This window comes from Pelophylax lessonae (assembly GCF_965119305.1).
Source record: "Pelophylax lessonae genome assembly, chromosome: 12".
Lineage (NCBI taxonomy): Eukaryota > Metazoa > Chordata > Amphibia > Anura > Ranidae > Pelophylax > Pelophylax lessonae.
The window spans coordinates 195632944-195658723 of NC_138779.1; the positions used below are offsets into that span (position 1 = coordinate 195632944).

The 25780-nt window shown below is 41.0% G+C and overlaps 1 protein-coding gene across 1 annotated transcript in view; it reads right to left on the reverse strand.

The window, feature by feature from the left end:
- Positions 1-4063, reverse strand: part of LOC309567685 (fish-egg lectin-like) — a 192242-nt gene extending 188179 nt beyond the window's left edge. Inside the window, exon 1 of the mRNA XM_082273122.1 lies at positions 4046-4063. The gene's annotated coding sequence lies outside the window, so the exon portion shown is untranslated. The remainder of the gene's footprint in view (positions 1-4045) is intronic.
- Positions 4064-25780: the final 21717 nt, after the last annotated feature.

Genomic DNA, 25780 nt, shown 5'->3' on the forward strand with positions numbered 1-25780 from the left:
TTGCACCCGCGTTTAGCGGGCGTTTGGGTTTAGAACCGTTCCTAGAGGTCATAAAAATTATTCCCCTTTAAAATGGAAAAACGCGAATGCTAAACGCGGGTCATCGCGTTCGGACACGTTCAGACGCGTTCGGACGCGTTTCTGCGTTTGAAATGCCGGGAATTACACGTTCGAATGCAAATAATTGCGTTCTAAAAAAAGTTCCTGAACGCAACTGCCTGCAAATGACTGCAAACGACCATGTGTACATGGACAGATAAGATAACATGGAGCTGCGTTCAGGGGCTTCTGAAAAAAACGCCCAACTGCTCCTAAACGGCCATTTCCAGCGTCCCGTGTACATGGAGCATTAGTATAACAGCCTCATGTCAATGAATATTCTCACCTTCTTTATATCATCATAATTATCTCAGAACTCTGATATAATAAGCCTGAGTTACTAATAAAGTTGACAATGTTCACACAATAATTTGTGTGAAAACTCACTTTAATTATCTAATTATGTAAAAAGAAAACCCTGTTTACCTTTTTCATCTGCACAAACTTAGATAATTAAGGTGAATATTCTCAGAATGAATTTATTGGGTGAATATTCCAAACTCTTTGGTAAATCAGCCTTATTATTTCCATTATTATTATTTGTTATTTTCATTATTATTATTTTTATTATTATTATTATTATTATTATTATTATTATTATTATAAGTTCTCTTAGATATTAGGGCTAATTTATCACATAGGTATTTTAAAAATTAGAGTTAAGGGGTATGTTAAAAATTCTTACTAAAAAATAAATCTGTGAACATTCACTATAATTATCCAGCCATGTGATAATAAAGATTAAAGAGGCAGAATACATAATATCCAAGGTACATAAAAGAGGATTTATCTTGATTTTGAAAAACTGAATAAAGAGAACATTCATAAAACACCAATGTTGTATACGTCAATATTAGGCATTGGAGAAAATGTGTAGACCTGTTAACTTAGAAAAATATTCCAGCCTGGTTTACCTTCCAGACATAATTGGAACGCTTAAAGTGATAAGGAATTTGGCTTTACATGACTGGAAATTAAGGTATTCACACAATTTTCCAGTGCAAATTCTCTTAAAACCTTCTTTTTAGCAAATCAGCCACAATATTTCAGAATTCTAAGATTATGATGCAGAATTCTGACATAAAAACACAGAACTGTTCCATACTGAGGCTGATTTGCTAAACATTACTAACGTTCACAAATTTTTCAAAAATTTTTATCTGGCCATTCACCAGTATAATTTTATTACAAACATTTTAGGAATGTTCATTCAATTTTGTAAAGGTTCGGAGGGGGGTCACATCAACAATCATTTTGGACTATAGCGACAAGTAAATTCAAAGGAGGAGTATGGAAGTTTTTTCTTGAAAATGAAATTTAGGACATATGATATAAAAGGCCTTTAGTGTCATTATAATATAAACTTTGTAATGCCATTTCTCACATTAAAAATAACAGTGCTTATACACACATACTTATAAGAAAAAAAAGACAACCATGTAGTCATAAGTATATAAGTAGAATCTAATAATATATCACATCAGTATAACAAAAAGTTATGGCATTCCCGTTCTTGGAACAAAATTTGCTATTATTTGGCTAACTAACTTCTTTTAATTTTTACACTTATTGTTTTAATAGCTCTAAGGGAAAAAAAACTATTGCCTAATCTATTTTTTATTATTAATTTTAAGGGCTTTCAAATTAAATTGATTGACTCAATTGGGTGGATTTACTAAAGGCAAATGGACTGTGCACTACGGTGTAGCTTGGTAAATAAAGTAAAACTTCACTTTACAAAGAATAAATAATCACATGCAAGAAAAAAAAAAAACTGCATTTTTGCTTGCACATGATTGGGTGATGGAAGTCAGCAGAGCTTCTCCTTGTTTACTAAAGCCTCGTACACAGCGTCGAAATTCGGCCGGGAATTTTCGTCCGACGACCGATCCGCCGATTTTCGGCTTGTTAATATGATGCTTCTGACAACCGACTCCGACTTTTCGGCCGAAAAAATTCTGGTGTGCAGGCTATAAAATTTTTGTCCTCCGTCAAAACACGCCTGATTTTCGTGCAGTCAGTACAGATTTCAACAGGGAAAAATCTTATGAGCAAGTCCGGGCATGCTCAGAGAACAAAGAACACAAAGAAAGCAACCCAACACATGACATCACTTCTGAAGCAGATTTTTGTCGTGCGGGAAAATTCGTGTGCAGTCTAGAGCACATTCCAACCAACAAAACACCACTCTGGACAAAAGACGGACGACCGGTCGGTGGAAATTCGTTGCGTGTGTACTAGGCTTAAGTCCTTGAGCAACTGCACTTGCAAAGTGCACAGTCTATTTGCCTTTAGTAAATCAACCCCAATGATGGCAAGAAAGAATGCTCTGATTAACGAACTTTTAGAAATTCCATAAATATTTTTGAACAAAATTGTATTGGTGTATGACCAGCATTATTCATGTTTTCCCTTGGCCCCAGTCCTCCTAAATAAAATACGTAGAGTTGGCATTAAGGAACAATAATCTATGCCATTTTCTCATTCTTCTGTAGATCTTAGATAGGATTATGGGAAAACAGTTTAAGCAGACCATGCCTGTCTTTAACTGGAAAAATTAGCAACTGTGCAAGTTGAAGTTGTGGCCATGTTTGATACGTTTAAGTATTCGATAAAGTAGATGGACGGGTTCTGGAACATTGTATTTAAATTTTGTGGTTATAGGAGGAGAGGCTATAATACTGTTTTAACACAATATAGACATGAAAAATGAATGTTTGAATATTCACATTCTTTCTATAAATATAACTTAGGACCTTAAGATCAAGTTACAGATCTTTAAGACTACAGTTACATCTTTAAGACTGTACGTACAATATTCAAACAAGCAAATGTGATTTGAGTTTAACCGCTTGCTGACCGCCGCACGACTATTTACTGCGGCAGTCAGCCCCTCACAGGCAAAGCGACGTAGTACTACGTCGCTAGCCTGTGAGGGTCTAGGGAGCGAGCGAGCGCCGCCGGAGGCGCGCTCCCGCTCCCGCGCAGTCACGGACCCCCCCGCGCATGTGACCGGCAGACTCGATGTCCGCCGGTCATTCGCGATCATCGGGTGGAGAGGGAGAAAGGCAGGCGGCTAATGTAAACAAGCCGCCTGTCATTCTTCCCTGTGTAGGAATAGTGATCATATGGTTCTACTATGTAGGACTGTTGATCACTGTTCCTACACCTCAAGCCACAGCCAATCACAGTTAGAATCACGCCCCTAGGGACACACATAACCCGTCCCTCTCAAAAAAGTTAACCCCTTCACTGCCAATGTAATTTTACAGTAACAGTGCATATTTATAGCACTGATTACTGTAGTAATGTCACTGGTAACCCCAAAAGTGTCAAAAATGTCAGTCAAGGGTCCGATCTGTCTGCCGCAATGTCGCAGTACCACAAAAAAAATCGCAGATCGCCGCCATTACGCGTTAAAAAAAAAACAACAAAAATCTTTCCCTTTGTTAGTAAACACAATAACTTTTGCGCAAACCAATCAAAATACGCTTTTTGCGATTTTTTTACCAAACATATGTAGCATAAAACATTGAATAAAACAATAAAATTGGCCGAAAATGTTAAAAAATTTTGATTTTTACATTTTTATGGGGGAATTTCATATAAAAAAATGTGAAAAATATTGGTATTTTTGCAAAATTGACGCTCTTTTTTTGTTTATAGCGCATTATCGAAAAATCAAACAGGTGATCAAATACCACCAAAAGAAAGCTCTGTTTGTGGGGAAAAAAGGACGTCAAATTAATTTAGGTACAGCTTCGCACGACCGCGCTATTGTCCGTTAAAGTCACGCAGTGCCGAATCGCAAAATAGGCCCTGGTCAGGAAGGGGGGTAAAATCTTCCGGGGGTTAAGTGGTTAAAGAAAGCCTATCAATATATGGTATGTGAAAAGAAAATACACCAAGCAAAGAAAATACAATTACTTAGTGTAGTGGGTCTTACTTTGGTCCCAATTGAACTGCACAGTCATATTTGGACTTCTGGTACAGCTGTTGAACAGGAAAGTGTGGGTAAAATTATAATAAATTGAGGTTGTTGCTCAATTTTGTTTCCTATATATGTATGTGAATTCTATTGGGCTTCAATGTTAAGGGTTTAAATGAGGTGCTAGGTTGAGGTTTAGAGTTAGGTGTAGCGGTTTGGGTGTAGTTGAGTGTAAGATTTAGTGATTTATGTATAGTTAAGTCTCAGATGTATGGAATTTGGGTGAGGTTTAGGTTAGGTTGAGGTGTGGGGGTTAGTTTGAGGCTTAGAGGTTATGCTGCGGTTTGAGGCATCGGTGGGCCAACCTAAATCGGAGGACCCACCACACAACCACAACTCATATGCCATAGACCTGTTGTTTCTACTTCTAAAAGGATTATCCCACGCAAAGATAATATTGTATTTATAGAAGGATCATGATGGTGCCTGATGTGAGTCAGCTCCTAGAATCTTACATGTCTTCTACTCCAAAAATAGGATCTCCTTGCCATATATTTAGCTGATGGTAGAGAGCAGATTAACTGAGAGATAAGCTCATTAGTCAGGTCATCAGTTTTTAGATGGAGTTGTGGAGAGCAGATTGAGTAGGCTTACCACAGAGGTGGTCAACTGACTATGTAGACTTGGAAGGCCTTAACTGGGTCCACAGATACTATTCAGTATATGTAGTGCTTCAGAGAATTGTAACTGCTGAATACACTACTGGAGATGGTCAGAGACTAGTGATATTCTACAGGTGTAGTTAAAGGCTGGAAATATGCAGCAGGAGGCCGTTAGGAACAGGAAACATATTACAGTGCCTTGAAAAAGTATTCACACCCCTTGAAATTTTCCACATTTTGTCATGTTACAACCAAAAATGTAAATGTATTTAATTGGGATTTTATGTGATAGACCGACACAAAGTGGCACATAATTGTGAAGTGGAAGGAAAACACACATAAATATCTGAAAAGTGTGGCGCACATTTGTATTCAGCCCCTTTTACTCTGATACCCCTAACTAAAATATAGAGGAACCAATTGCCTTCAGAAATCACCTAATTAGTAAATAGTAAATCTCAGTATGAATACAGCTGTTCTGTGAAGCACACCATACAGGTCAGGGATAAAGTTGTGGAGAAGTTTACAGCAGGTTAGGTTATAAAAAAATATCCCAAGCTTTGATCATCTCACAGAGCTCTGTTCAATCCATCATCTGAAAATGGAAAAAGTATGGCACAACTGCAAACCTACCAAGACATGGCCATCCACCTAAACTAACAGGCCAGGCAAGGAGATAATTATTCAAAAAAGCAGCCAAGAAGCCCGTGGTAACTCTGGAGGAGCTGCAGAGATCCACATCTCAGGTGGGAGAATCTGTCCACAGGACAACTATTAGCCGTGCACTCCACAAATCTGCCCTTTATGGAAGAATGGCAAGAAGAAAGTCATTGTTGAAAGAAAGCCATAAGAAGTCCCGTTTGCAGTTTGAGAGAAGCCATGTGGAGGACACAGCAAACATGTGGAAGAAGGTGCTCTGGTCAGATGAGACCAAAATTGAACTTTTTGGTCTAAAAGCAAAACACTATGTGTGGAGGAAACTAACACTGCACACCACCTTGAACACACCATCCCCACTGTGAAACATTGTGGTGGTAGCATCATGTTGTGGGGTTTCTTTTCTTCATCAGGGGCAGGGAAACTGGTCAGAGTTGATAAGAAGATGAATAAAGCCAAATACAGGGCAATCTTAGAAGAAAACTTTGTTGTAGGAGTCTATCCATCAAAGCATTTGCTTGGATGAAAAAAATCATTGTCGCTAGAGCATATTCATCGTAACCTGAGATATTAATTAAAGGGTATGCTTTTTATTAGGGGTTCAGGGTGAAAGTTGGTGGCATGAAGTAGGGTATTCCCTGCCGTAGGTTTACAAAACAAAGTTGTTTCTATGGAGCCAGCTTGTTGTTTAATGATTTCAATGTCTAGGAATGTGATCCTCTCGGGACTATATTCCATGATAAATTTTAGGTTAAATAGATTGTCATCTAGTGTTGGTCTAAAATCTTGTAAATCCATTAAAGACCCTGTCAAAAAAATATGACATCATCTATATACCTGGATATGTTCCTAAATGTTCATAATATAACAGGGTACTAACATTTATAAGTAAAGTTGATCCAGGGAATATTCGATTGCCTCTCGGGGAATCAGGGAGGAATTGTTTCCCCTGTTGGAGCAAATTGGATCATGCTTTGCTGGGGTTTTTGCCTTCCTCTGGATCAACTGTGGGTATAGGATTGTGTATTTATTGTAGGATTTTATAATAATTTTTTTCCCCTTTTATTGGTTGAACTAGATGGACTTGTTTTCAAATTTCATTAGAAGGTATTTCAAAAGTTTAATTTGTTTTTCTAATGGTTCTTGGGGACCAAATAGATTGTTATCTTTGACCATAATGATAAGTAAATTTGAAGGAGCAGGATGCTCCAACCCCAACCATGAATGTGGTATTCATTCTGGAAAAATCACACATATTGTAAAGAAACCTACAACTTGGGTTCAAATAATAGGTCTGGACAAACTTTCAAGGGCTTTCATACGAAATTGGTTGACTCAATGATAGCAAGAAAGAATGTTCTGATGAACGATATTTCAGAAATTCCCTACATACTTTTGAAGGCTACTGGTGTATGACCATTATTATTATTTATTTTTTTCTTGGCCCCAGAGCTCTTCTATAAAACACATATCGCTGGAACAGAGGAATATTAATCTATGTCACATTGTCATTCGTCTGTTGATGTTAGTTGGAAATATAGAAAACAGGTTGAGCAGGCCTTGCCTGTCTTTAACTGTCAAAATTTGAAGATTTGATGATATTTGATCATTTTAGGTCTTCAAAAAAGTTGATGGACGGATTCTGCAACATTGTTGTTCAATTCTGTGGAAATAGGAGGAGAGGCTATAATACTTTACTAGCAAAATACAGACATGAAAAATGAATGCTTGAATAATCAAATTTATTCCGTGAGAAGTACTTTGAACTTAGAGATGAAATCACAGATTTTAAATTAAACACAAGAACTCAAAAAAACACATTTTAGAGATATCGACTGTACAAAGAATATTCAAGCATGCATATGTATTTGATATTGGTTTGTAGGAAAACTATCATTATGTACAGTTTAACCACTTTACCCCCAGCCCTATTTCGGACACTTTTTGTTCACAAGTTAAAACCAGTATTTTTTCCTAGAAAACTACTTAGAACCCCCAAACATTATATATATTTTTTTAGCAAAGACTCTGGAGAATAAAATGTCGGTCATTGCAAAATTTTTTGTCACGCGGTATTTGCGCAGCGGTCTTTAAAACGCCATTTTTTGGGAAAAAATTTGAAAAATCACATTTCACTGCATTTAAAAAATACTAAACAGTAAAGTTAGCCCATTTTTTTTTTTTTTTTAACACAAAAAGGTGCTTTATTGAAGTAATGAAAATACAACAAATAAAAAAGTTTCAGCATACATTCGTAAACTTGTACATTAAGATACATAATATTTTAAGTAATACCGGGGAGGCATAAAGAATAAGATACAAAAGTATAACAAACTCAGTAACCCAGCCACCTATTAGCCCAATATAAGCATGAACTTAAGTCTTATCTTCAAACAGTGGTAAATTAGGCAAAAATATTCATAGGTGACGAAGTATCAAGAGTTAATCCAAGTTATTGGGTATTGTAGGTAGAAGTAGTTGAGCAATAATAAGACTCCAGCTCACCGACAGGGAAAGAAAAGAAGTCCTGTCTAGTGAGTGGAGTGAAAGTAGTGGGAAAGAGGAGAAGAAAAGAGAACAGACTGACAAACACTGAGGGGTAAGGGTCAAGTTAGGGGGGGGGGAGTAAGGGAAGGTATACAGCCTCCACTGTGGGGAGGTTATAATCTGTAAACTCATACTGCAAGACTAAAGTGCTGTGTTGTACTGATCAAAAGATTGTCATCTAATACGAATCAAGGGGGAAGAGCGTTCCATTGGAAATACTCCAATCTACGTGGGAGATTTTAAAGCCTGGTATTCTTGTGAGGTTGTGAACAGTTTCCAGTTGGCCCATAGTTTGTGAAAAAGGTCGTTTCTTTCATATTTCATAGCAACCGCCCTTTCCATCTCAAAAAGTTGGTCAAGGTGTATGATCCAATCCCTAAGTGTGGGTATATTAGAAGAATTCCAGTGTAAGGGAATTAAACTTTTGGCACTATTCAGCATATGTCTAACCAGGGAGGATTTGTATTTCTTATATGAGAATGCATTTATATGAAGCAAAAATGTCGAAGCATCATTATCTAGTTCGATCCCTGATATATGCTTAATCCAATGAGAAACTGACCTCCAAAAAGGCTTGATCCTAGGGCAGGACCACCATATATGCAGAAAGTCACCTCTGTCAGTATTGCACCTCCATCATCTGTCCGACGCACTGGGGTACCACTTTTTGAGGATAGCGGGGGTTCTGTACCACTGAGTTCTGACCTTGAATGCGTTTTCTTGTAGCTTCGTACTAATGGAGCATTTGTACGAGAAAACACATGACTTCCTCCATTGTGCCTCAGAAATTTTTTTGCCAAGTGCCTTTTCCCAGTTACATTTGTAGAGGTCAGAGGAGCTTCTATTTGTGGCATTCAGCCATTTGTATGCCAAGGAGGTGATCCCCCTTTGAGGGGTTCGAAGCAAGCAGTGCCTTTCAAACACTGTGGGTTCTCTGAGGAATAGAGATCTGGATTTGCTACTTTGGAGGAAGTCATGGATCTGTACGTAGTTCCAAAATGTCAGAGGGTGGTCTGAAGAACATTTCAGTTTTAGCTGTTCAAAGCTCAGTATTTTACCACTATAAAAACAATCGGCCGCATATAGTGGCGTCAATTTCCCATTGGTGATCCTCAACAAAGATTTATTCTGTATCCCCGGAGGGAAGTCCGGGTTATTGAATAGGCATGTAAGTGGGCTGGGAAAGGATGATAGATTATGTTTTGTCACGCATTTGCGGAAAAGATCAAGGGTCGGTTGTATCAGTGGATGTGTTTTAATTTCCTTCGGATGAGACAAATGACTGGACCATAGTAAATGTTGGGTATGAAAACATGTCCAGTGTTTTTCAATACCAACCCAGTCCTTCGTCTCATCATGGCAATGCCAGTCAATAACCCTGGTTAGATGAGTGGCCACATAGTACTGGTAGAAATTAGGAATACCCATCCCTCCTTCCTCTTTGCTTTGTTGTAGGTAACTAAAGTTAATCCTATGGGTTTATTTGCCCAGATAAATTTCCTTTGGATAGTAGCTAATTTCCGAAAAAAGGAGTTAGGCAAGTGGATCGGGAGAGCGTGGAACAGATACAATAATCTGGGAAGAACCGCCATCTTCATAATGGCTCTCTCCAGAACCACGAGAACCTGCCCCTGTCCCATCTCCTGAGGTCATCAGTCAACTTTTTGAGAAGTGGGGAGAAGTTAGCGTCAAATAGGTCCTTGGGGTCAGGTGTGAGTTTTATCCCTAGGTATTTCAGTGAGTGCCGTTCCCATTTATATGGACAATTTGCTCTGGTGAGGTCAATCATGTGGGTCGGTAGAGTCAGGTTCATTGCTTCCGACTTTGAATTATTGACTTTGAAATTAGAAATGTATCTAAAAAGATTGAATCGAAGGTTCAGATTGGGTATGGAAATATGAGGCTGCGCTATAAAAAGGAGAAGGTCATCTGCGTATGCAGCTATTTTAAATTCTTTTTGGGATAATTTAATTCCTTGAATAGAGACATCCATGTTTATGGAACGAATTAGGGGTTCAAGGGTTAGGATGAAAAGGAGAGGGGAAAGGGGACATCCCTGTCTGGTGCCATTCTTCAATTCTATCAGATCAGAGAAGACTCCATTTACCTTCACCTTGGCTTTGGGTGACGAATAAAGAGCCTGAATCCAGGCCATCGCATTAGTTTTGAGGCCCAGGTGTTCGCATGTGGCGAAGAGGTAATCCCAAGCAACGCGATCAAAGGCCTTCTCCGCGTCCGTGGACAGGAGAAGGCCCTCAAATCCCGCCCTGCGTGCTCCATGTATCAGGTTGATCGCCTTAATGACATTGTCTCTTGCCTCTCTTCCAGGCATGAAGCCCACCTGGTCAGGTCCGATAATTTTTTCTAAAAGAGGTCTCAGTCTGTCCGCTAGAATTTTGGCCAAAATTTTTAGGTCAGTGTTAAGTAGTGAGATAGGCCTGTAATTAGCGCAATTAGTGTCATCTTTATCTGGTTTAGGGATTACAGTTATGTGGGCCAGTAAAAATTCATTGGGGGCACATGATTATTCTTTAAAGAATTAAGGGCCGTAGCTAGAGAGGGGGCCAATAAGTCAGTATATATCTTATAATATTGAGAGGTGAAACCATCCGGGCCTGGACTCTTTCCAGGTTTCAGAGATTTAATGGCCAATTTAACTTCATCTACCGTAATCTCCCTTTCTAGGTTATTTAGGTTTACCTGGTCTAGTGTTGGCATACCACTTCCGATCAAGTAGTCTTTGATGGTTTGTGGTCTATTGGAAGTAATGTTCGCAGGTTTGTTTTGGGCAGGGATATTGTATAATTTGTTGTAAAATTATCCAAAGGTGTTCGCTATGTCCTTGGGATCTTGTATAAGGCGACCCTGGGTATTTTTGATTCCATATATATTATTGGCATATTGCGTTTCTTTAAGTTTAAGCTAGTGTTTTCCCTGATTTGTCACCCTGCTCATAGTAAAGAGATTTCTTGAAGTATAGGATACGCTTTGCGTCGGTATCCATTAGCTCCTTTAGTTCATTTCTCGCAAGAAGAAGTTCTTCTTCCGTTTGCCTTGCCAGTGACTGTTTATGTTTGGCCTCAAGGTTTTTAATCTTAGTTATCAACTTGGTCTTCAAGTCTTCCTTTTCTTTTTTTCTCTGTGCGCCGATACGGATCAGCTCCCCTCTGCATACTGCTTTATGAGCCTCCCAAACATTTAAGGGAGAAGTCTCATCTGATGTATTCTCTGCAAAATAGTTTTCCAACAGTGTTTGGACATGACTTTTGGTATCAATATCCAATAGCAGAGATGGGTTCAATCTCCAGGAGCGTTCAGATTTCCGCGCACAGGGAATCTGCAAGTGTAAAGAGACAGGTGCATGATCCGTGACAGAAATAACTCCTATCTCAGATCTCACCACCTCAGCAAGATCTCTTTGTGTGATAAAAATCATGTCAATCCTCGTGTATCGTTTGTGCGGTGCAGAGAAAAATGTATAGTCCTTCGTAGAAGGATGCAGTGTTCTCCAGGTATCAATGAGGGTGACGGATTGTAACATGAGTTTTATTTTTTTGAGGAGATTATATGAGATACTGGATTTGCCTGAGGAGGTATCAACCAGGGGGTTCAAAGGTATATTAAAGTCCCCTCCCATGATCACACAACCACGGGCAAAACTTTAAACTTTAAGGTCGAGTGACAATCTGATTAAAACAAAATTGGTTAGGGGAAAGGGAAGTCTAGGTAGGGGAGTGACACACGAGGTAGAGAGAGTAGGGGGGAAAGAGAGGAGACAGAAAAAGACTCTAGGTGGTGCGATGTCAAGCGGAACTAGCAGGAGTCCAGCTGAGATCACTATTATGTAGGAAAAAATACAACAGTGTAATAATGGGTAAATCGCTTTATATCCTGGTGAGGCCGTGGAAGGCAGTTCAGGAGATTAACCAGCAATCTGAAGAAAAATGTGAAAAAAAATTTATATATAGGAACAAACTCAGTAAACGAACTGAGAACAATCCGTATCTCCAAATAAAAGAGCGGAAGCAAACTACAGTTATTACAGCATAACTATAGGACAGCAGATTTATCTAGTGTAAACCAATCACTGCTTAGAACTAGTAAAACCAGATAAACTTGTAACACATATATGTGAATAGTTTTTCACAGTCCCAATTTGTCATGGCTCAGTGAGTAATACTCCTCGAGCTCAACGAATGGGGTAAAACAGCACGTGGCATTCAGTATACATGTATTCAGAACATTTCCGTACAACTGTGCTACTGAATCCAGGGCAGAGTAATCTAAAGGTACCAACGATTTGCAGCAACAGATTATGGCAATCCCCTTGTCCAACTTCTCTAGCAGAAAGTCCTGAGTCAAGGGTCCGGTCCGGGGGTCGCCACTCTATTAAATTATAGTAGAGTAAAATAGCCCTAGATTACTAAAGTTTTTTTTTTTTTTTTTTAACCACTTTACCACCGGAGGATTTTGCTGTCTTCCGTCCAGGCCACTTTTTGCGATTCGGCGCTGTGCGACTTCAACTGACAATTGCGCGGTCGTGCGACGCCGTACCCAAACAAAATTTACGTCCTTTTTTTCCCACAAACAGAGCTTTCTTTTGGTGGTATTTGATCACCTGTGCGATTTTTACTTTTTGCGCTATAAACAAAAAAAGAGCGTTTATTTTGAAAAAATAACAATATTTTTAACATTTTTTTATATGAAATTCCCCCCAAAAAAGATGTAAAAACCAATTTTTTAAAAAATTTTTGGCCAATTTGTTTTCTGCTACCTATGTTTGGTAAAAAAAATCACAATAAGCGTATTTTGATTGGTTTGCGCAAAAGTTATTGCGTTTACTAACAAAGGGAAAGATTTCTGTCATTTTTGGTGTTTTTTTTTTTAAGGCGTAATGGCGGCGATCTGCGATTTTTTTTGTGGGACTGCGACATTGCGGCGGACAGATCGGACCCTTGACTGACATTTTTGACACTTTTGGGGTTACCAGTGACATTACTGCAGTAATCAGTGCTATATATATGCACTGTTACTGTAAAAATGACACTGGCAGGGAAGGGGTTAATTTTATTGGAGAGGGAGGGGTTAATGTATGCCTGGTGCTTACTGACGTGTAGGGGGGGAGGGGCCTGAGTGAGTCATGGACAGATCGGATGTCCAGCTATGCTGAACAGTCCGATCTGTCACTCCCTGTCACTATGGAGATCCGTCCGCTTGTGTTTACACACAGCGGGCGGATCTCCACACTAGATCCCCGGCGATCGGGGCAGAGCAGCGGCGATCGCCGCTGCTCCTCCCCTGGCCCGACTCCCGCTGTGAATGAAAACAGCGGGAGCGAGCCTCCGGCGGCGCGCAAGCGCCGCCCAGAAGGGGGAGTGTCTGACGACGTTAATACTACGTCGTCAGACGATAACGAGCCACTTTGCCGCAGTACTATTACCGTACTCGGTCGGCAAGTGGTTAACCAAGCAACAACCATTAGTTCAGTAAAGAGAATATAATCTCCTATTTCAGGTTGTAAATGCGGCGTTGCCCGTACGGTGGTGGTACATGGATAATATCAAACACACACAACTATATTACCCGTTAAGCATCAGCACAGTAAGGAAAATCCTGTATAACAAAAAAAAGGAAAATGGCAGTTTCGAGAACAGGGATGAAAACCTGCATTGACTCCAGTGACTGTAAAACTAGTCAGGACTTGAGCTTGCAGAACTCTGCTGCCCTCATGTGGCTAATTCAAGTAAAAAAATAACTGTTCAAGCATAGAATTTCTCGGGTGTACAAAATGAAAAAATTCAAAAAAAAAGTGTCAGACATGGGCAGTCTATATTAATGAAAAATATAAGAACAATCCGTATCTCCAAATAAAAGAGCGGAAGCAAACTACAGTTATTACAGCATAACTATAGGACAGCAGATTTATCTAGTGTAAACCAATCACTGCTTAGAACTAGTAAAACCAGATAAACTTGTAACACATATATGTGAATAGTTTTTCACAGTCCCAATTTGTCATGGCTCAGTGAGTAATACTCCTCGAGCTCAACGAATGGGGTAAAACAGCACGTGGCATTCAGTATACATGTATTCAGAACATTTCCGTACAACTGTGCTACTGAATCCAGGGCAGAGTAATCTAAAGGTACCAACGATTTGCAGCAACAGATTATGGCAATCCCCTTGTCCAACTTCTCTAGCAGAAAGTCCTGAGTCAAGGGTCCGGTCCGGGGGTCGCCACTCTATTAAATTATAGTAGAGTAAAATAGCCCTAGATTACTAAAGTTTTTTTTTTTTTTTTTAACCACTTTACCACCGGAGGATTTTGCTGTCTTCCGTCCAGGCCACTTTTTGCGATTCGGCGCTGTGTGACTTCAACTGACAATTGCGCGGTCGTGCGACGCCGTACCCAAACAAAATTTACGTCCTTTTTTTCCCACAAAAAGAGCTTTCTTTTGGTGGTATTTGATCACCTGTGCGATTTTTACTTTTTGCGCTATAAACAAAAAAAGAGCGTTTATTTTGAAAAAATAACAATATTTTTAACATTTTTTTATATGAAATTCCCCCCAAAAAAGATGTAAAAACCAATTTTTTAAAAAATTTTTGGCCAATTTGTTTTCTGCTACCTATGTTTGGTAAAAAAAATCACAATAAGCGTATTTTGATTGGTTTGCGCAAAAGTTATTGCGTTTACTAACAAAGGGAAAGATTTCTGTCATTTTTGGTGTTTTTTTTTTTAAGGCGTAATGGCGGCGATCTGCGATTTTTTTTGTGGGACTGCGACATTGCGGCGGACAGATCGGACCCTTGACTGACATTTTTGACACTTTTGGGGTTACCAGTGACATTACTGCAGTAATCAGTGCTATATATATGCACTGTTACTGTAAAAATGACACTGGCAGGGAAGGGGTTAATTTTATTGGAGAGGGAGGGGTTAATGTATGCCTGGTGCTTACTGACGTGTAGGGGGGGAGGGGCCTGAGTGAGTCATGGACAGATCGGATGTCCAGCTATGCTGAACAGTCCGATCTGTCACTCCCTGTCACTATGGAGATCCGTCCGCTTGTGTTTACACACAGCGGGCGGATCTCCACACTAGATCCCCGGCGATCGGGGCAGAGCAGCGGCGATCGCCGCTGCTCCTCCCCTGGCCCGACTCCCGCTGTGAATGAAAACAGCGGGAGCGAGCCTCCGGCGGCGCGCAAGCGCCGCCCAGAAGGGGGAGTGTCTGACGACGTTAATACTACGTCGTCAGACGATAACGAGCCACTTTGCCGCAGTACTATTACCGTACTCGGTCGGCAAGTGGTTAACCAAGCAACAACCATTAGTTCAGTAAAGAGAATATAATCTCCTATTTCAGGTTGTAAATGCGGCGTTGCCCGTACGGTGGTGGTACATGGATAATATCAAACACACACAACTATATTACCCGTTAAGCATCAGCACAGTAAGGAAAATCCTGTATAACAAAAAAAAGGAAAATGGCAGTTTCGAGAACAGGGATGAAAACCTGCATTGACTCCAGTGACTGTAAAACTAGTCAGGACTTGAGCTTGCAGAACTCTGCTGCCCTCATGTGGCTAATTCAAGTAAAAAAATAACTGTTCAAGCATAGAATTTCTCGGGTGTACAAAATGAAAAAATTCAAAAAAAAAGTGTCAGACATGGGCAGTCTATATTAATGAAAAATATAAGGCATCTGATGGTGTCAGAAAGAGAGGTCATTTTGTAGAACTTCAAGTAACCCATAGATGTACTTTAGGGTAACGAACAGGAAGAAAAATATAGAGGTTTTTCATGGACGATCTCTGGTTTTAGGATTTTTCGGCGTTTTGGGTGTTTTGGGAGAAGCCCCAAATAGCGAATCCAATTCTCGTCTCCTCTGAAATTTCCCCCGTTTCTTATGGGGAGAACGGGGTGGCGGGGACTCGTCACCCTCATGTGATTTACCCGGTGAGTGAGGTGACAAGAATTCAGCGTACCAGTCGGGTAATTCCACCTCGCCTAGTCTCAGATAAGTCTGCGGGGGTACGGAGCAGATGTTGTCTCCCTCCATGCGTAACTTGTAGGGCGAAGGGGAATTTCCATTTATATTGCAGATCTTTCTGTCTGAGAACTTCCAATAATGGTCTCAGTGCTCTCCTGTTCTTCAATGTGATAGGGGAAAGATCTTGGAATAACAGAATATTTTGATCGTTAAATAGAATGTGGTCATTCTGTCTCGCCTTCATTAAAATTTCTTCCTTTAATGGATGGCTCGAGAGGCAGCATATTATATCCCTTGGAGGGGCATCTTCCGGGGGTTTGGGACGCAGTGCCCTATGTGCCCTCTCAAAGTCAATGGGGGATTCCTCTGGTCTTTCAAGCAGGCTATTGAAAATGGATCTTAGGGCTGGTTTTATCTGATCCCTGTCGACTGATTCGGGGACCCCCCTGATACGCACATTGTTCCTGCGCCCCCGATTGTCCAAATCCTCAATTTGCCTATTCATGGCTATGAGGTGAGAGGAGTGAGAGAATGAGACCTCTTCAAGCTTCTTAATGGCTCTGTCCCTATGTCTTCCCGCCTTCTCTACAGCAGACATCTGATCAGAGAGCCTGGTGATGTCTGCTTTTAGATCGATGATTGCAGCAGCAAAAGAGTTTTTTATATCTGCAGCTATTGCAGTCATGCTTTTAAAGTTCAGGGGGGGATCAGAGATTTCAGGGTCTCCTACCGTGTCCTCGGTGTCAGCAACGGAGTCTGTGTCATATTCTCTCTCCTCATCTTGGAATGCTGCCTGCGCCATCTTGTGTCCCTGAGAGCCTCTTCTGCTAGATCGCTGTGAGGAGAAGAAATCAGGGATTTGTTTAGCAGCGCTGCCGGTTCCGGACCTGGAGGACTTGGTGCTGTGTCCAGGTTTGTTGGTTCTGCCCATATTTGAGAGCTTCGGTGCCCGAAAAAGCAAGGGAGATCGGGTTGTTCACGGAGCTCCCTGTCTAAGCAGCCATCTCCTGCCCGTGCCAAGCCACGCCCCCCCATTTTTTTTGTATATTGTGAAAGATGATGTCACGCCGAGTAAATAGATACCAAACATGTTACGGTTTAAAATTGCACCCCCCCCCCGTGGGATGGCGACAAACTACGGTCAATAGAGATCTCAATCTGCGATGCTTTAAATTTATTTAACGGTTACCAGTTTAGAGTTATAGTGTAGCTCTTTTTTTTTAAATTATTGCCCACGCTCTGGCGATCGCGGCGATACCTCACATGTGTGGTTTGAACAGTGATTTCATTTGCGGCTCGACTTGCGTATACGTTTTTTTTTGTGCACGAGCTAACGGTGACGGGGGCGGCTAAATTTTTTTTTTTTTTTCCTATTTATTTTTTCTTTTTTTTTAACTTTATTACAGGTTTTTTAAAAAAAAAAAAATCTGATCACTTTTATTGCTGTCACAAGCAATGTAAACATCCCTTGTGACACCAATATGTAGTGACAGGTACACTTTATGGAGGGATCGAGGGTCTAAAAGACCCTAGACCCCTCCACTACACTTCCCTGTATGCAAAACGCCGAAAAAAGCATTTTTGCATACAGCCGTTTTTCAAATCTGCCGCCTTTTGCAGCACAGTAACCCGGATGTGACGTCATGGGCGCCGCCTCCGGGTTACGTCATCGGAGACCCGATCGATGCCGTTTCCGGCATTCATCGGGACTCCATCCAGCCGGCGGAAGCGCCGGCTGGGTGCTCGGGGCACCCGGTGGGACGGGAGCCCCGAGCAAAGCCGCGGAAGGCGGCGGGAGGGGGGGGGACGTCCCTTCCCGCACCCCCGGGTAACGATCGAGCGGCTCCCGACCCGCATCGATCATTACCGACGGAAAGCCGACCGTCGGCTTCAAACAACGGTACTGGGATGATGCCTCTAGCTAGAGGCATCATCCCGGTATAACCACTCAAAGTCAGCCGACGTAGATCTACGTGGCTGGTCGTTAAGTGGTTAAAAAAAAAAAAAAAAATAATACATCAGGCAAATAAAAGAAAAAAAATTAGTAAGTTTTCTGGATCTTTCTCGGGTCCCTATTGAACTGCACAGTCATACACTATATTACCAAAAGTATTGGGGCGCCTGCCTTTACATACACATGAACTTTAATGGCATCCCAGTCTTAGTCCGTCGGGTTCAATATTGAGTTGGCCCACCCTTTGCAGCTATAACAGCTTCAACTCTTCTGGGAAGGCTGTCCACAAGGTTTAGGAGTGTCTATGGGAATGTTTGACCATTCTTCCAGAAGCGTATTTGTGAGGTTAGGCATTGATGTTGGGTGAGAAGCCTGGCTCGCATTCTCCGTTCTAATTCATCCCAAAGGTGTTCTAATGGGTTGAGGTCAGGACTTTGTGCAGGCCAGTCAAGTTCCTCCACCCCAATCTTGCTCATCCATGTATTGGTTGCGCTGATTTGCCTATATTTAGGGCTGCTTGATAACAACCAGCTTAAATCAGAGGATCTACCCCACACTTGCCACACATATGCCTTAGACCTGCTGTTTCTACCTCTGAAAGGATCAGTCCACCCAAAGACAATATTTTATGATGGAACTTGATGGGCACCTGATGTCAGTTAGCTCCTGGAATTTTACATGTCTTCTACTCTAAAAGTAAGATCTCCTTGCCATAATTCCATCTCTTCTCCTGTCCACCTGAGTGATTTAGATGTTTACGCATACCTTTCTTTGTTCCAGCTCCACCTGTTATATTCTCCAATAAAAAAATAAATAAAAACTCCAGCAAGGAGAGTGGGGAACCCCTCATAATGTGTACATCAAGTGTGCAATCCTAGGAACAGAGATCTCACCAATAGAGTCTCCTGAACATATAAGAGGTGAGTTATCTATCTATCTATCCTTTTTTAGTCAAAAACGTAAATATTGTTGTTGGGTGGGCTTTCTCTTTCTATATTTCTATGGTTTGAGCTACTGTTGGTTGCTCATTTAAGGAAGCCTTGCTGAGTGGGAGCTGCCTCGCCAGAGCTGTTGAGCTTTTTTTAAGTTTTCCTTCATCTGACTACATGTACAAGTCTAAATGTTCCCAGCCCCTCTTTGAGTAGATTGTCCTTTACTAGAATTTTGGCTGGGAAACATTTTTTAAGGGTGGACTTCGACATAAAGGTTGGAGTAAAGTTACATAGTTACATAGTAGGTGAGGTTGAATAAAGACAATAGTCCATCCAGTTCAACCTGTGTAGGTGTGTGTGGCCGTAATCATCTCACATATCCCTGAATGTTCTGATCCTTGAGATGTATGTCTAAGAGTCTTTTGAAAGCCACCATACTTCCCGCAGAAACCACCTCTTGTGGTAGAGAATTCCACAATATTTTAGCCCTAACATTAAAGAACCCCCCACGTTGCCTGAGGTTAAAACGCTTCTCCTCTAATCGCATTGCATGCCCTCTAGTCCTCATGTAATCCTTCCGACTGAATAGCTTTTTTTCTATGCCGAGATCACCATTGAGATATTTATAAATTGCTATCATGTCCCCTCTCAGGCGTCTCTTCTCCAGGGAGAATAAATCAAGCGATTGCAGACGCTCTTCATAATTAAGGTCCTCCAATCCCCTAATTAGTTTAGTTGCCCTTCTCTGGACTTTCTCACGCTCCAACACATCCCTTCTGAGGACTGGCGACCAGAACTGGACAGAATTCTCCAGATGTGGTCGGACCAGAGTTTTATAAAGTGGAAGGATTATAGTCTTATCTCTGGAATACATCCCTTTCTTTATGCATGCTAATATTCTGCTGGCTTTGGCAGCTGCCGCTTGACATTGCATGCTATTGCCTAGTCCAAGGGTCTTCAAACTATGGCCCTCCAGTTGTTCAGGAACTATATTTCCCATCATGCTTAGCCATGTCTGTGAATGTCAGAGTTTTACAATGCCTCATGGGACGTGTAGTTCCACAACAGCTGGAGGGCCGTAGTTTGAGGATCCCTGGCCTAGTCTATCCTCTTCCAAGACTCCCAGATCTTTCTCCATTTTTAAATCTACAGATCCATAGGTCACACCTAAGGAGGGACAGATATAAGAGCAGATGAACTAGGGTTCAGAAGAGGGACTTCCTACCTAAATAGGAATTTTTGGGAGCTATACATAGTCAGTACACCACACCTTAAGATCAGAATGTTTTAATGATTTCTGTTAGGACTGAATCAGTTTTTGTGGTACAATGATTATCCAAGTATCTCACTATAAGCTTCCTCAAGCAAAAGTTGGGGAAAAACATAGAACATACATATAATGACAAATATAGGATGTTTTGTGCATAGTGTATGAATTCTTTACATACTGTATGTAATGTCATATTTTATGTCATATTAAGAGCCTTCATATACAATTAAGTTATTATGTACACATTCAGTTTAACAAAAACATGTACACCAAACTCACTGTATGTTTTGTTAAACTCCTTCTGTCACCCAATGGTAGACCAGTTTCCCATTAAAAGTGGAGTTCAGGCATCATATAAATAGAACAGTCTTCCAGTTCTCTATACCTTTCACCTGCATCCTCCCCTGCCAAGATGTTCTTTGCTGTGAGTCTGATTCTCTGCCTCTGCAGGCAAGACCCCACCTTCTTCCCATCAATTTCTACCTTATAGAGAGGTTAGACACTACAAGGTGTCTGCAGTTACCCTTTTAAATCCAATCAGAGTTCAGTATTTAGCATCTTGGAACAGGCAGACGAAATTAACTGATTTCTGATTGCCTTGGGTTACTGTACATCACTGATCTTTGCACTGGTATTATATAAGCCTGCAAATTGAATGCAGCTGTTCTGGTTCATGATTCTCTTACAGAGCGAGTCATTTCCATTTTTCACAAATGCTGGATACTTATTAACTCCATTGTCATTTTTCACTCTTGCTTTAAGCAGTTGCCGACCGGGCCATAGCTGAATGACGGCTACAGCGTAGCCAGCTAGTTCTGGGAGGGCGTACAGGGACGTCCTCCCACAATCACACTTCCCGCGTGCCCTCTGGGGCACTCACACAGAAGTGCCAGTTCCATGGGACCTGGCGCATCATGGATAGTGGTAAAGGGCCAATGACAGTGCCAATCACTGAGCGATCACTTGTCAACAAACCCGCGCATGTCTGGTTCAGTTCTCTCCTCCCCTCACACGCTGTACACAGCAATCAGTACAGCGTGCGAGGAGAGGAGGGAGACTGCAGCACTGCTCACCTCTGCCTCATCTATGCCTCAATCATATCTCAATTATGCCTCAATCATGCCTCAATCATGTCAATCTGTGCCTCAATAATGCCCATCTGTACCTCAATCATGACTCATTCATGCCCATCCATCCATGCCACATCATTGCTCATCCGTGCCACATCCATGCCACATCAGTGCTCACACAGTATGTGCCACATCCATGCCACATCAGTGCTCATCCGTGCCACATCCATGCCACGCCAGTGCTCATCCACGCATTTTCCATGCTCCATTAGTGCTCATCCGTGCCACATCCATGCCACATCTGTGCTCATACGTGCCACATCCATGCCACATCAGTGCTCATACTGCCACAAACATGCCACATCAGTGCTCATCCGTGCACATGAGTGCTCATCCATGCCACATACATGCCACATCAGTGCTCATCTGTGCCACATCAGTGCTCATCTGTGCCACATCCATGCCAAGTCAGTGCTTATCCATGCCACATCCATGCCACATCAGTGCTCATCCACACCACAGCAGTGCTCATCCGTACCACATCCATGCCACATCAGTGTTTATCTGTGCCACATCCATGCCACATAAGTGCTCATCCATGCCACATCAGTGCTCATATGTGCCACATCAGTGCTCATCCATGGCTCATACATGTTCATCCATGCCACATCAGTGCTCATCCATGCCACATCCATGCCACCTCAGTGCTCATCTGTGCCACATCCATGCCACGTCAGTGCTCATCCATGCCACGCCCATGCCACATCAGTACTCATTCATGCCACATCAGTGCTCATTCATGGCTCATGTGTGCTCAACCATGCCACATTAGTGCTCATCCGTGCCCCATCAGTGCTTATCTGTGCAACATCCATGCCACATCAGTGCTCATCCATGGCTCATACGTGCTCATCCATGCCACATCAGTGCTCATCCATGCCACATCCATGCCACATCGGTGTTCATCCGTGCCACATTAGTGCTCATCCCTGCTACCACAACCGAATGCTGATTTTATACATTTTAAATGTAAGTGCAACCTATTTGATTTAATTAAAAGCTGTGTTTTACATACTACACCATGAGGGTCCCCTTTATCCTTTTCTTCTGAGAAACGAATATTCTAGGAAGAATTTGATCAACCCTATTTCCTGGAGACCATTAAAGAGCATATCATCCAATCCAATACATCCAGTATTTGAGGAAGCTCAAGGCTTTCCCTACATATCGGAGGCATATCGGAGGCCATTAGGAAGAAATACATCGCCTCATCCATCCATCCATCTAGTGCATCCAGTACATATAGATTGGAGGAAATTTGACCGATCTGAGATTGGAGGAAAAGGGTCTGCAGGTTGACCACATACACCTGAAAACGCTCATTTGAGTGTTAATGGAGGTGAAACGGCCATTACACACTTGTGTGGATCCCCTAGCTCACGAAAGACTATCTGCACCACTTTGAAGCACGTTATTTTCCCTTCACTTCACCTTATGAATTTTATATGGACATTTATTCATTAATTTGTATTATCACTACCCCCTGTTTTTTTTTGGGGTACAGGAGTTGTTCACCTATGATTTAATCACCTCGCTTAAGCGACACTTTCAGCATTGGATATTTCTTTTCTCTTTTTTATATTGATTATTAGTTGAGTACATTTCATTTGCACCTTGAATTTCTGCACTATTGTTTCTTCACCCTTTTTATTGTAGGGGTTCACTTTTCAGAGGACGTGTTTCCCACGTTTCTTTTTATTTGATTCAATTCACCTATTACAGGTATTTCATCACCTTACACATTACCTTTGTGGTTCACTCTTCAGAGGGCACATATTGGGAATTTTTTTTTCACTATCTGGTTTTCTCACCTTCCCTATTTATATTGTGGATATACATATTTCCTATCACTTTAATGTGTTGAATAAGTGTATTTTGATAATATTTTTAGCCATCATTTCTGATTAGGTTGATTTTTGGTTCATCCAGCAGGGATATCTTGCGCTGATTCTTCTTTTATTTTATTTTTGACTCTTTATGTGGTGACACTAAGGAATTAGCAGCAGGGTCCGGGTGCTCCATTTGTACTGTCGTCTCCTCTAAGTTCCCCCCTCTATTTCTAGTGGTAGCGCATAGATTCACTCCTCTTCATTGTTGAAAGAAAGCCATAAGAAGTCCTGTTTGCAGTTTGTGAGAAGCCATGTGGGGGACACAGCAAACATGTGGAAGAAGGTGCTCTGGTCAGATGAGACCAAAATTGAACTTTTTGGTCTAAAAGCAAAACACTATCCCGTGTGGAGGAAACTAACACTGCACACCACCTTGAACACACATCCCCACTGTGAAACATTGTGGTGGTAGCATCATGTTGTGGGGTTGCTTTTCTTCATCAGGGGCAGGGAAACTGGTCAGAGTTGATAAGAAGAGGAATAAAGCCAAATACAGGGCAATCTTAGAAGAAAACTTTGTTGTAGGAGTCTATCCATCAAAGCATTTGCTTGGATGAAAAAAATCATTGTCGCTAGAGCATATTCATCGTAACCTGAGATATTGATTAAAGGGTATGCTTTTTATTAGGGGTTCAGGGTGAAAGTTGGTGGCATGAAGTAGGGTATTCCCTGCCGTAGGTTTACAAAACAAAGTTGTTTCTATGGAGCCAGCTTGTTGTTTAATGATTTCAATGTCTAGGAATGTGATCCTCTCGGGACTATATTCCATGATAAATTTTAGGTTAAATAGATTGTCATCTAGTGTTGGTCTAAAATCTTGTAAATCCATTAAAGACCCTGTCAAAAAAATATGACATCATCTATATACCTGGATTTGTTCCTAAATGTTCATAATATAACAGGGTACTAACATTTATAAGTAAAGTTGATCCAGGGAATATTCGATTGCCTCTCGGGGAATCAGGGAGGAATTGTTTCCCCTGTTGGAGCAAATTGGATCATGCTTTGCTGGGGTTTTTGCCTTCCTCTGGATCAACTGTGGGTATAGGATTGTGTATTTATTGTAGGATTTTATAATAATTTTTTTCCCCTTTTATTGGTTGAACTAGATGGACTTGTTTTCAAATTTCATTAGAAGGTATTTCAAAAGTTTAATTTGTTTTTCTAATGGTTCTTGGGGACCAAATAGATTGTTATCTTTGACCATAATGATAAGTAAATTTGAAGGAGCAGGATGCTCCAACCCCAACCATGAATGTGGTATTCATTCTGGAAAAATCGCACATATTGTAAAGAAACCTACAACTTGGGTTCAAATAATAGGTCTGGACAAACTTTCAAGGGCTTTCATACGAAATTGGTTGACTCAATGATAGCAAGAAAGAATGTTCTGATGAACGATATTTCAGAAATTCCCTACATACTTTTGAAGGCTACTGGTGTATGACCATTATTATTATTTATTTTTTTCTTGGCCTCAGAGCTCTTCTATAAAACACATATCGCTGGAACAGAGGAATATTAATCTATGTCACATTGTCATTCGTCTGTTGATGTTAGTTGGAAATATAGAAAACAGGTTGAGCAGGCCTTGCCTGTCTTTAACTGTCAAAATTTGAAGATTTGATGATATTTGATCATTTTGGGTCTTTAAAAAAGTTGATGGACGGATTCTGCAACATTGTTGTTCAATTCTGTGGAAATAGGAGGAGAGGCTATAATACTTTACTAGCAAAATACAGACATGAAAAATGAATTCTTGAATAATCAAATTTCTTCCGTGAGAAGTACTTTGAACTTAGAGATGAAATCACAGATTTTAAATTAAACACAAGAACTCAAAAAAACGCATTTTAGAGATATCGACTGTACAAAGAATATTCAAGCATGCATATGTATTTGATATTGGTTTGTAGGAAAACTATCATTATGTACAGTTTAAAAAAAAAAAAAATAATACATCAGGCAAATAAAAGAAAAAAAATTAGTACGTTTTCTGGATCTTTCTCGGGTCCCTTCCTATTGAACTGCACAGTCATACACTATATTACCAAAAGTATTGGGACGTCTGCCTTTACATACACATGAACTTTAATGGCATCCCAGTCTTAGTCCGTCGGGTTCAATATTGAGTTGGCCCACCCTTTGCAGCTATAACAGCTTCAACTCTTCTGGGAAGGCTGTCCACAAGGTTTAGGAGTGTGTCTATGGGAATGTTTGACCATTCTTCCAGAAGCACATTTGTGAGGTCAGGCATTGATGTTGGGTGAGAAGCCTGGCTCGCATTCTCCGTTCTAATTCATCCCAAAGGTGTTCTAATGGGTTGAGGTCAGGACTTTGTGCAGGCCAGTCAAGTTCCTCCACCCCAAACTTGCTCATCCATGTATTGGTTGCGCTGATTTGCCTATATTTAGGGCTGCTTGATAACAACCAGCTTAAATCAGAGGATCTACCCCACACTTGCCACACATATGCCTTAGACCTGCTGTTTCTACCTCTCAAAGGATCAGTCCACCCAAAGACGATATTTTATGGTGGAACTTGATGGGCACCTGATGTCAGTTAGCTCCTGGAATTTTACATGTCTTCTACTCTAAAAGTAAGATCTCCTTGCCATAATTCCATCTCTTCTCCTGTCCACCTGAGTGATTTAGATGTTTACGCATACCTTTCTTTGTTCCACCTCCACCTGTTATATTCTCCAATAAAAAAATAA